The 10,169-nt window shown below is 43.4% G+C and overlaps 2 non-coding genes across 2 annotated transcripts; one reads left to right on the top strand and one right to left on the bottom strand.

The window, feature by feature from the left end:
* The first annotated feature begins 850 nt into the window (after nucleotides 1–850).
* On the top strand, nucleotides 851–922 carry TRNAG-UCC. Its single transcript has one exon. It is a non-coding gene; the product is annotated as a tRNA-Gly (tRNA).
* A 671-nt stretch (nucleotides 923–1,593) lies between these two features.
* On the bottom strand, nucleotides 1,594–1,665 carry TRNAP-CGG. The gene has a single exon. It is a non-coding gene; the product is annotated as a tRNA-Pro (tRNA).
* Nucleotides 1,666–10,169: the final 8,504 nt, after the last annotated feature.

Raw genomic sequence — 10,169 nt, 5'->3', positions numbered from 1 at the left:
GAGGTCTTCACAAATTTTAGAGCATACAATAGTTTTTTTTTTCTTTTTTTTTAATTTGTTATTTATATTTTTCACTAAAAAGTCTCCAAAAATTCAGTAAATAGAGAATTTTTCAAAAGTTACTATCTATTTCAATACCTCATGACTATGGAAAAAAAAAAAAAAAAAAAAAATTCAATTGAATACCCCGTAACTTTTAAAAACTTTTTAAAAGTTTATAGAAGTTCCAATTGAATACACCAAATGTCCATGACATATTGATTTTTGTGTTTCTTTCCTTATGGATGCTGGAAAGGCTTAATATGACACTTTCGGTTATATTCGCACCATATACGAATCATTAGTATTTATTCATTATCATACTTTTGACTTTTTTCTTCATCACATTCTTATTTATAACATTTCATTGATCAGAAATCTTGCACTTAACAATAATTTTCGTCCAAAATTATTGTTAACAATGCTTTAAAATGAGGACCAAATATTTAATTGCATTTTGCAATCTTATTTTGTTATACTTATTTAAAATACAATGGGTAAATAAATTTTTTAACTGGATTTTAAATAAAAGTTTGAAGAGAAACCATAATCAATAATAATTTATGTTAATCTGAAAATGAAAATAAGAATGTGATAAAAAGGTTTGATATATAAATGTGTAAAAGTTATGAACATTTCATGGGATTAAAAAAAAAAAAAAATTTATTAAAAATTGTGGCGCGACGTTACTTGCAAACTTTTGAAAGCTTGAAGTGCTGCTGCATGGGTTAGCCCAGCAAGCAGATCGGACTATGCTCGAGGATGCATTTGAAATTTATTTTATCAAACATTCCCCCTTCTGACAACAACGGCGTTTGTAGTCCAACGGTTAGGATAATTGCCTTCCAAGCAATAGACCCGGGTTCGACTCCCGGCAAACGCATTTGTAAAATATTTTTGTTGGGTTAGTGACCTTTTTCTAATGTACTAAAATTTTGTCTATTAATTTATTTCGCTGTGTTTGGATAAATGATTTGTTTAATAATCTTTTTTATTGGCTTGATCGTTAAGTAGTTTTTCTTGAGTACTAATGGCTCCATTTTTACTTAAATGATTTGCATGATTTATCTCATTAATCTCCCAATTTTACTATTCAAAAGTATACCTCAATTAATTAGTATTTATATAGCATGCGAGTAATATGCATTTATCATCCTTCGAATGTATTGAACAAGAGTTTGCCATTAAGATTTTACATGTCTCGTACATTGTTAGTTTTAGTATAAAAGGGAAATAGACTCCCAATATTGTTTACATTCTTTAAAAGAAATTAACATGCCGCTAGCATCAATGATCAATGTATTGACATCTTGTTTATTTGCGATTATCTTTCTTAAATGGTTTAACACCTCTATTTTGAACAACCCTGTATGTTTTTTGAAGACTTTATTAATGAAGATCGAACTATCATCTGGCCATAAAAGGAGCTTCGTTGTAAAAAATAAAAATATATAAATAAATAATGGGGCATTCGGAGAATGAAAACCAGGTTTCCCTGGCCCAAATTTAACTGTTATGTGAAAGGGATGTGGAAAATGAATTATTAGAAGAGCTGGGGCATTCCGAGAATCGAACTCGGGACCTCTCGCACCCGAAGCGAGAATCATACCACTAGACCAAATGCCCGGTTGCATCACTTCTCGGTAATCATTATTAATGTAATATGTTTTGGTTAGCTAGTTTGCTGTTAGAACCGCCTATTCCCTTTTTTACTTAGACGAAATTCTAGTCATTTAGTTCCTTGCATTGATCTCCCTCTCTCTCTTTCCTCTTTTGGGGTAAAGAAAAATGGAAAGTTATATAAAATGATTGCCCGACCTTTCATAAGTCGTATATCTTTCATATGTTTGCTATTACTAAGTGTGCATTCATTATAAAATTTCTACTGGTTGACATTTTCACTTTTGGAGGAAATTAATTCTTAGTTTTTCTTGTGGACTAAAATTCAACATTATTCACCATAAAATGCGTTTGTGGTGGGGAATTTTTTGTGAGAATGGACATCATCATATACTTGCACGGTCTTGTAAAAGTATATCGTCCTGATGGTCCATGATTTCTTCTTGTACTTTGAGTAGATTGGAAAAACGTTAAGTTATCGTCTTCTCTTAGTTGTCGCGCATAAAAAAGATTGGGAGGAGTTTTAACCATGGGATTGGTGAGCTTGATGGACAACAGAGATGTATTGACATCGATCGAGGATATAAGCAAATTTAGGGTTGTAGAAATCTATACAATAACACAATCGATGTTTTAGAATGTGTAAAGTGTGATTAGGGATGCATGGAGATCAAGTTTCAAACTTTACGAGCTTAGCCTATGAATTTAAAAGATATTTTTTATTTTTATTTTTTATCATTCTAAAAATCATTTATTAGTTAAAATAATATATACCAAATATCTAAAATTATAGTATACTATATGATGGTGACATTTTCCAATATTCCCGATCAGCACATATCCCGACGATTATTTTTTGATAAAGTTGTAAATCCATCTGCGGTGTCCTCGAGCATGTTCATCCTCGAGACACTAGGCCCGACCACATCTCATGCTGCTTCGCATATTGCAAACATTTTGTCCTCGGGCATGCGCTCCCCTCACAACTGACGATGGTTGACCCTTTAGAATTCCTACGCAATTAAGAATCTTAACTCCCACAAGAATCCTATCTCACATATAATTCTGGAATTCAACCAACTCCTTAACTATTCAGGACTCCAACAGATGAGGACATCTAACTAGTTGAGTCCAATTAGGAGAATGTCACTAACTACTATAAATACAGAACCTTGAACCATTATTCAGGTACGTTTTTTCATTGTTCTCCAGCACATAGCCTCACGCACAAAATTCCCTTTCTGACTTAGCATCGGAGGGGCGACGAGAACACACCTCGTTGCCTTTGTTTCAGGTACCGGAAGACCACGATCGTGATCAACCAGAATCATCAAGCTCGGAAAATCATCAGGTACGATTTTTGGTAGCATCACTATATTCACTCGATAATTTTAACAATTAATCAATTATACAATTTTTAAGTTTTCGAAATGCAAAAGTTGGACTATATTTTATAATTTTAACTTTCAACTAGACAAATCTTACTTAATAAATTTATAGTAACTTCATATATGCTTTCAAAGTTTTCAACAAAACGATGAGTCTTAAAATCATAATTACGTAATGCAGATAGCATCGTAATTTAAATATTATCTAACTCTTTATATAAAAAAAAATCATTTAAAAATTTGAAACTAAGGTCAAATAAAAAGGCTTTTAAAAAGGAAGTAAATAAAAAAAAATTAATAAAGTAATCCTAGGAGGCTAGAAGTCGTGCATTAAGCGGTCAACTTGGCTGTTAACTCCTTTACTACCAAAACTAGGCTTTTCGCCTGTGCTTCGCTTCTATGAGCACTTTTTAGAACATTCGCCCCTACCGTGGAAATCTTGTACATCGTGTGTAACGTCTATTGTGATTACTGAGTTAAAAGAAGGGCTTGTAATATGTGAAGAATCAAACATTTTGGTTTCGGATAGTGTAGGTATTGGTTGTTGACCTCGAAAATTGCTCCTTCCACGTGGCCAACTAAAAGCTACGCCACGTATTCCTCCCTGCGCACAATCAATGAATAGTCAGACGTACATGGCAGGAACCAGCGGGGGTGGTGACGGCCGTATACACTCCGACGGTCAAGTCAGGTTTAAGTGGTCGGAACAGTACCTAGGGGCTGTGCAAATCAATGATAAAGGGGGAGGAGAAAATATATAAGCTTGTTATGGAGTGCTGTGTAGTAAGAGTTTCATTACCTCTGCCTCTTGCCAAACCTTGTGTATTTATAGGTGGTATGAACCGTTGGATGTGGGACGCGTGTATACATCTGACGGTATGAGACGTCCGCTCATAGGCGACAATCAGCCGCATCTGTAGAGTGGGCGGACAGTTTGTTTCTTCTGAGTTGAATTGACATAAAATTGATAAGTCACATCAACTAGCCTCATGGAGACATCAAATCAATTGAAACCTTAGGTGCAGGAAGGATCTTGGCACAAATCTCTTTCTGAAATTGGCGGCGGATCTTCTAACCGGGGTCCACTTGACCTCGACCTCGGAGGCGAGGTGCTTCGGCAGGTCAGTAGTAGGAATCGCTATATCACTTCGGAAACACTTCGGACAGGTCGTTATCATGTCGGAATATGTGGTGCTGCGCGTTCCGAGGCGTATAAGATCGAAGCGTAACAGTGGTCCCCCAAGTCCAGGTATGAATATTTATATCTTGCGTGGACTTGCTTTCCTGACCGGGCCGCGAGTCATGGGAGTTTTGGGGGTTGATCTGTTGTAGTAATCGAGGTTATAATCCCAGGCAGACGTGCCAAAGTTTCGTTACTGTGCGTAACGTATGAGGCGGTCAACCAGCATGAAACTTCGCGTAAGGTGCGTCGAAGCTTCGTGAATATGGTGCGCTGACCCCACAGACTGACGCGTTGGGAGATGGCTGAAACTTTATAAAGCATGGGAGGGAACGCAGCGTTCGAGGTAATGACCCAAAGGGGCCGTCGTGTCAGGTGCGTCCAAGCTTTGTAAAGTTGAGGGAGGAGCTCATCTGTCACCGGTGCGCTGACCCACAAGGTCGACGCGTTGGGAGATGGCTAAAACTTTGTAAAGCATGGGAGGTAACGCAGCGTCCAAGGCAATGACCCAAAGGGGCCTTCACGTCAGCTGCGTCCAAGCTTTGTAAAGTTAAGGGAGGAGCTCATCTGTCACCGGTGCGCTGACCCACAAGGCCGACGCATTGGGAGATGGCTAAAAATTTGTAAAGCATGGGAGGTAACGCAGCGTCCAAGGCGATGACCCAAAGGGGCCTTCGCATCAGGTGCGTCCAAGTTTGTAAAGTTGAGTGAGGAGCTCGATCCGAGGCGATTCAAACGTCAAATGATTTGACAACTTCGCGTGTTTTCAAGGTGACAGTTGGGTGCCATGCCCATTCTCCTAAAAGGCTGCTGCGGCTACTAATTATTATTGACAGCTAGTTGTAACCGAGGTGACGCGTTTCAAGCAAGCGTGAAAGTCACAGCGACATCTTGGGCGTAGATCAAATCTGACGTTTCATTTCAACGGCCTAGATTGAAGATGCGATGAACGACCTAGATTGATTGCATTTGAATTTGACGATGGAGATCGGATTTGTCTTTCTATAGAAGGGGGACTCTGAGGTTTTCTTAGGCTTTCTACCCTTGTGAAACTAACACTATATTTTGCTCTTGGGTCATTGGCGATTTTCGGCATTTTCTAAGCAATTTCGGCGAGAAAATTAAACTTCCGGCAACCTTACACCTTTTTCGGCTATGAAAACCTCTAAACTCGTAAGTTTCAGTACCTATTTAGGCTTTTAAATTTTGAAAGAATGGCCTCAGAGGGGAGATCTGGTTCGGGGAGGGGTTTAGAACTGGTGAGGATGGACGAGCTCATTGTGGCGACCTCCTCAGAAATAGCCGAGGCAATAATAGGGGGGAAAATATATGGAAGCGACCAGATAGCCCAGCAGATTCTTCTGTGCATTGGGGGGCATCGGATTACCCATCCAAATTAAGAGAGGCTGACCTGGAGAGACTTAGGACATAGTATAAGATCCCTGATAGCATAGATTTGATCCTCCCCGGGCCGGAAGAGAGAGCCTGCTACCCTAAGCCGGGCTGTGTGGCCATTAGTGAGGCGATCTTTAGGGCCGGACTTAGGCTGCCCGTTCACCCATTCTTTAGGATAGTGCTTAGGTCCTATAAGCTAGCCCCGACGCAGCTCAATCCGAACTCCTGGAGCCAAATGGTGGGCTCCTGGATGTTGTGAAAAGAGGCGTCATTAGGGGTGGAGATGCCCCTCTCCGTTTTCCAGACCCTATATATACCTAAGGTTACTGTCGCGGGGGGGAGGGGGGGATAAGACCCGGGGATGGTATTACATTACTTCATGGGTTCCCACACTCCATTCGTGGTCGATCTGCCGAGCTCTATTAAAGAATAGAAGAGCTCATGGTGCTGGACCGCAGGGCGATGGGACACGATGGAGGGGGACCCCCTGGCTCCTCTTACGGTCCCGACGAAGTACTCAACACTTAGTGAGTATAGTAGTTTTTCCTTATATTTCTCTTCGGTTCGAATCGTGCCTAACAATTACATTTCCTTTGTAGGTGCTTTTTCTCGGTGCGAGCTGTCAACCGAGGACTTTGACACCATCTGTGTCATTTATCAGCTGCCTCAAAAGAAGAGGTCTTGCCACAGGCTGATCCGAAAGAACATCCACTTCATTACTCACAATCTGATGGCATTCCAAGGTAACTGGACCGAAGCCTTTGCTTTTTTATTCCGAACTCCCAAGACTTGTATTAATTCCTTATTTGCTCTTTGCAGACAACCTTAATAAGAAGATGCCGATGCGCCCCGACTTTAAGACCATCCAGAAGATGATGGCAGAGGCACAGGCGTTGAAGGCCTCCTCCTCCTCCTCATACAAAAAGCAAATGGAGGATTTTGTGGAAGCCAGTAAGAGGCTCCAGCCCCCGACGGAGGAGGAGGTACCGAAGGATCGGGAGGCTGACCTTCGAAGGAAGGGCAAGAAGAGTGCCGCCCCTCCAAAGCTCCCAACTGTGGCGAGGCCACTCCCAGCTCTGAGGCAGACCACAATTCCCACCTGGGTGGCCATACCAGAGAGAAGGCCCACCCCAACTGAGCCTGCCACTACCCCGGCCACAACACCCCTCGCTGCAGTGCCAATTGACAAGTGCTGGGGCAGCAAAAGAGGAAAAGGCCCCGTCCCTCTAAGGAGGTCAACTTTCTGAGCACCAATCCTAAAGAGCCCGTGAGGGAAGTGTTGCAGGCTCTTCCTCCAGAAACAGCTGAGGTGGCGATGGTCCACAATAAATACTGGACAGAGGAGTGGAGGGACCACACCGCCTCCTGCACGGCTGAGGATTTGGTGGCCGCGAATAGCGCCTGCGTGGCTCGGGCCCTTAGTACAAACATCCAGCTTGAGGGCTTGGTGAAGGATCTGAACTCTAAGAGGGAGGACCTCGCCCAGCGCCTCGAGGAGGCGATGCACTACGGGGATGCCGTACGAGCGGGTCAGGCCAAAGCCACGCAGGCAGAGGAGGGGAAGAAGAAGGCTGAGGCCCAGCTAACTGCCGCCAAAGCAGAAGTGGAACGGCTGAAGAAGGAGTTGTACGAGGTGGAATGCCAAGTGGCTACTGTGACTCGGCGGCTTGATCACGCCAATGAGGACCACAAGCTCACCACCGATGCTCTGGAGGCCTCCAACAAAGAGAAGGCAGAGCTGAGGCAGAAGGCAGAGGCTCAGTCAGAAGAGATTGCCTCTTTGAAGGAGGAGTTGAAGTCTGCGGGGGAGGTGGCAGTCCAGAACTTCATAGACCACTTTGAAGACCATCCCCTGTATGACGACTTCGCCAACTTTTGGGCCTCATGGAGTACCCAAAGCTTATTGGGTCGACCGAAGGAGGTGCACCCCACTCTGGACATCTCTTCATTAGAGGCAGAGTTTGGGGGGCCAATTGGGGGTCGGCCTGATAGGCTCGTCGAGGGGGCTCCGGAGGCCCAGGAGGCGGCCAATGTAGAAGTCCCTCCAGCAGAGTAGGGTTACCTTCTGTAATGGCTTCGGCCTCCTTGTACTTAAATTTATTCAATGAAATGAAATTTTTGCTAAGTATTTGGGCTTCTGCTTTTTTGTATTTTCTATCTGTTTATACTTGTATGAATGCAAACGTCAGACTAATTGCCTCGCGACAATAACCAGTTAATAACTGCGGATCGGACCACTCAAGTTAATATAAGTTTAAACATTTAAGCGAGTATGAAGCGACTTTTAATACCAACGTGTTAATAATTTGAGTTCGGACCACTTGAGCAAACATGAAGAGCGCCCTAACGTTAATCAGCTAATAATTGACGATCGGATCGCTTAAATGAACCTTCTGAAAGACTGAGGAAACTATTCACTAACTGATGTGGCTCGGAACCGAAGATTTATTACATAAGATAAATTACATCACCCTTTAAAAAGGCAATTCCAGCACTTAGGGAATTTTACAACTGAGATCAGATCAGAACAATCGATTCATTATAATATATTGAGATCAGATCGGAACAAAGTCTTATTATTGATAGTACTTCCTCAAGTGTTCGATGTTCCACTGATGAGGCATCGCCTTTCCTAACATATCTTCGATTTCGAAGGTACCAGGTCGGGATTCCTAGCGGATACGATAAGGGCCTTCCCAGTTTGGGCCAAACACTCCTGACCCGGTTGGTTTTGAAGATTGGAAAACTCTTCTGAGGACGAGGTCGCCCAAGCAAAGAGTTCTGTTTCTGACCTTGGAGTTGTAATAGCGGGTCATCTTTCGATGATATTTTGCCAAGATCACTTGGGAGGTATCTCTCTTTTCCTCAAGGAGGTGTAGTTCGCTTATTCGGGCCTCATTGTTGCTGATCTCGTTGAAATGTATCCGTCGATGTGATGGGACCCCAACTTCGACTGGACTCATGGCCTCGGCTCCGTAGGTCATGGAAAATGGGGTTTCACCGGTTGCAGTTCGACAAGAAGTCCTGATAGCCTAGAGGACGTGGGGGAGTTCGTCAACCCAGGCCCCTTTTGAGGTATTAAGTTTCCTTTTCAGGGTGTGTTTGAAAATCTTGTCCACTGCTTCAATTTGCCCATTCGCCTGGGGTGATGAGGTGTCGAGAAGTCCTTCTTTATGCCCAATTCGTCGCATAAGTCTCGCATCTTCCTGTTGTCAAACTGCCGTCCTTTATCAGACACTAAGGAGTGGGGAATGCCGAATCTACAAATGCTGTTTTTCCAAACGAACTTGGGAGTATTAGCCTCGGTAATTCTGGCAAGGGGTTCAGGCTCGACCCACTTAGTGAAGTAGTCAATGGCGACAATAGCGAAAGTTACACTTCCTCTCCCTTTTCGGAGTGGACCAATGAAGTCAATGCCCCACTTGGCGAACGGCCAAGGGCTGGTTACTACGGAGAAGCTCTGAGCAGGCTGTCATTGTATGTTCGAGAAGCGCTGGAATTTGTCACATTTCTGGACAAATTGGCAAGCATCCCTTTTTAGGGTCGGCCAGAAGTAGCCTTGACGGAGAACCTTGTATGCCAAAGCCGTTCCTTCGGAGTGGTTTCCACAGATTCCTTCATCGATTTCCCTGAGTATGTATGTGGCCTCTTCGCCTTCTACGCATCGAAAAAGAGGCGAAGCGAAGCCTCTCTTGTAAAGGGTATCTTCTTGCAGGACAAAGTGTGCAGCCCTTCTTCTTAATTTCCTCGCCTCGCCTCTGGAAGCAGGCAATGTTTGCTTCTTCAGGTACACGATGATGGGCTGCATCCATAATGGGGTGCCTTCTATCCACAGTACCTCTTCACCTTCAGTGGTGGAGGGCTTTGATAAGTGCTCAATAGGGACGATGTTTAGCAACTCTGAGTCCATGCTGCTGGCTAATTTTGATAGGGCGTCTGCATGTACATTCTCTAGACGGGGGACTTGAGTCAGTTCGAACCTTTCAAAATGAAGAATTATGTCCAGAACCAACTTCAAGTACGCAATCATGTTACCATCTTTGGCTGCGAAATTTCCATTGACCTGATTTATTATGAGCTGAGAGTCACTGCTCGCCAGGAGCTTCCTGACCCGCATCTCCTTAGCGAGTCTAAGACCTGTCAGAAGGGCCTCGTATTCTATGGTGTTGTTCGAGGCTTTGAAGCCGAACCTTACTGCACAATTTAGCTTGTGGCCTTTCGGGCTCTCCAATACGATCCCTGCCCCTGTGCCAGCCTCTCCTGAGGACCCATCTACAAATAGTTTCCATGTGGGGGGGCTCGACTGGTTCCATTATCGCCTCCATTTCTGGGGCTTTGACAAACTTAACCATAAAATCAGCAAGGACCTGGCCCTTGATGGCGTGTCAAGGTCGGAACGTTAGATCGAACTCACTGAGCTCGATTGCCCATTTTAGCAGGCGTCCTGATGCATCTGTTTTCTGTATTACCTGCTTTAGAGGGAAATTGGTGAGAACTTGTATTGAGTGGGCTTGAAAATATGGCCTCAGCTTTCTTGAGGATGTGAT

Source organism: Olea europaea, unplaced genomic scaffold, assembly GCF_002742605.1.
Source record: "Olea europaea var. sylvestris unplaced genomic scaffold, O_europaea_v1 scaffold1422, whole genome shotgun sequence".
Lineage (NCBI taxonomy): Eukaryota > Viridiplantae > Streptophyta > Magnoliopsida > Lamiales > Oleaceae > Olea > Olea europaea.
Note: the sequence above shows the minus strand (reverse complement) of the source record. Positions and strands in the feature narration are given on the sequence as shown.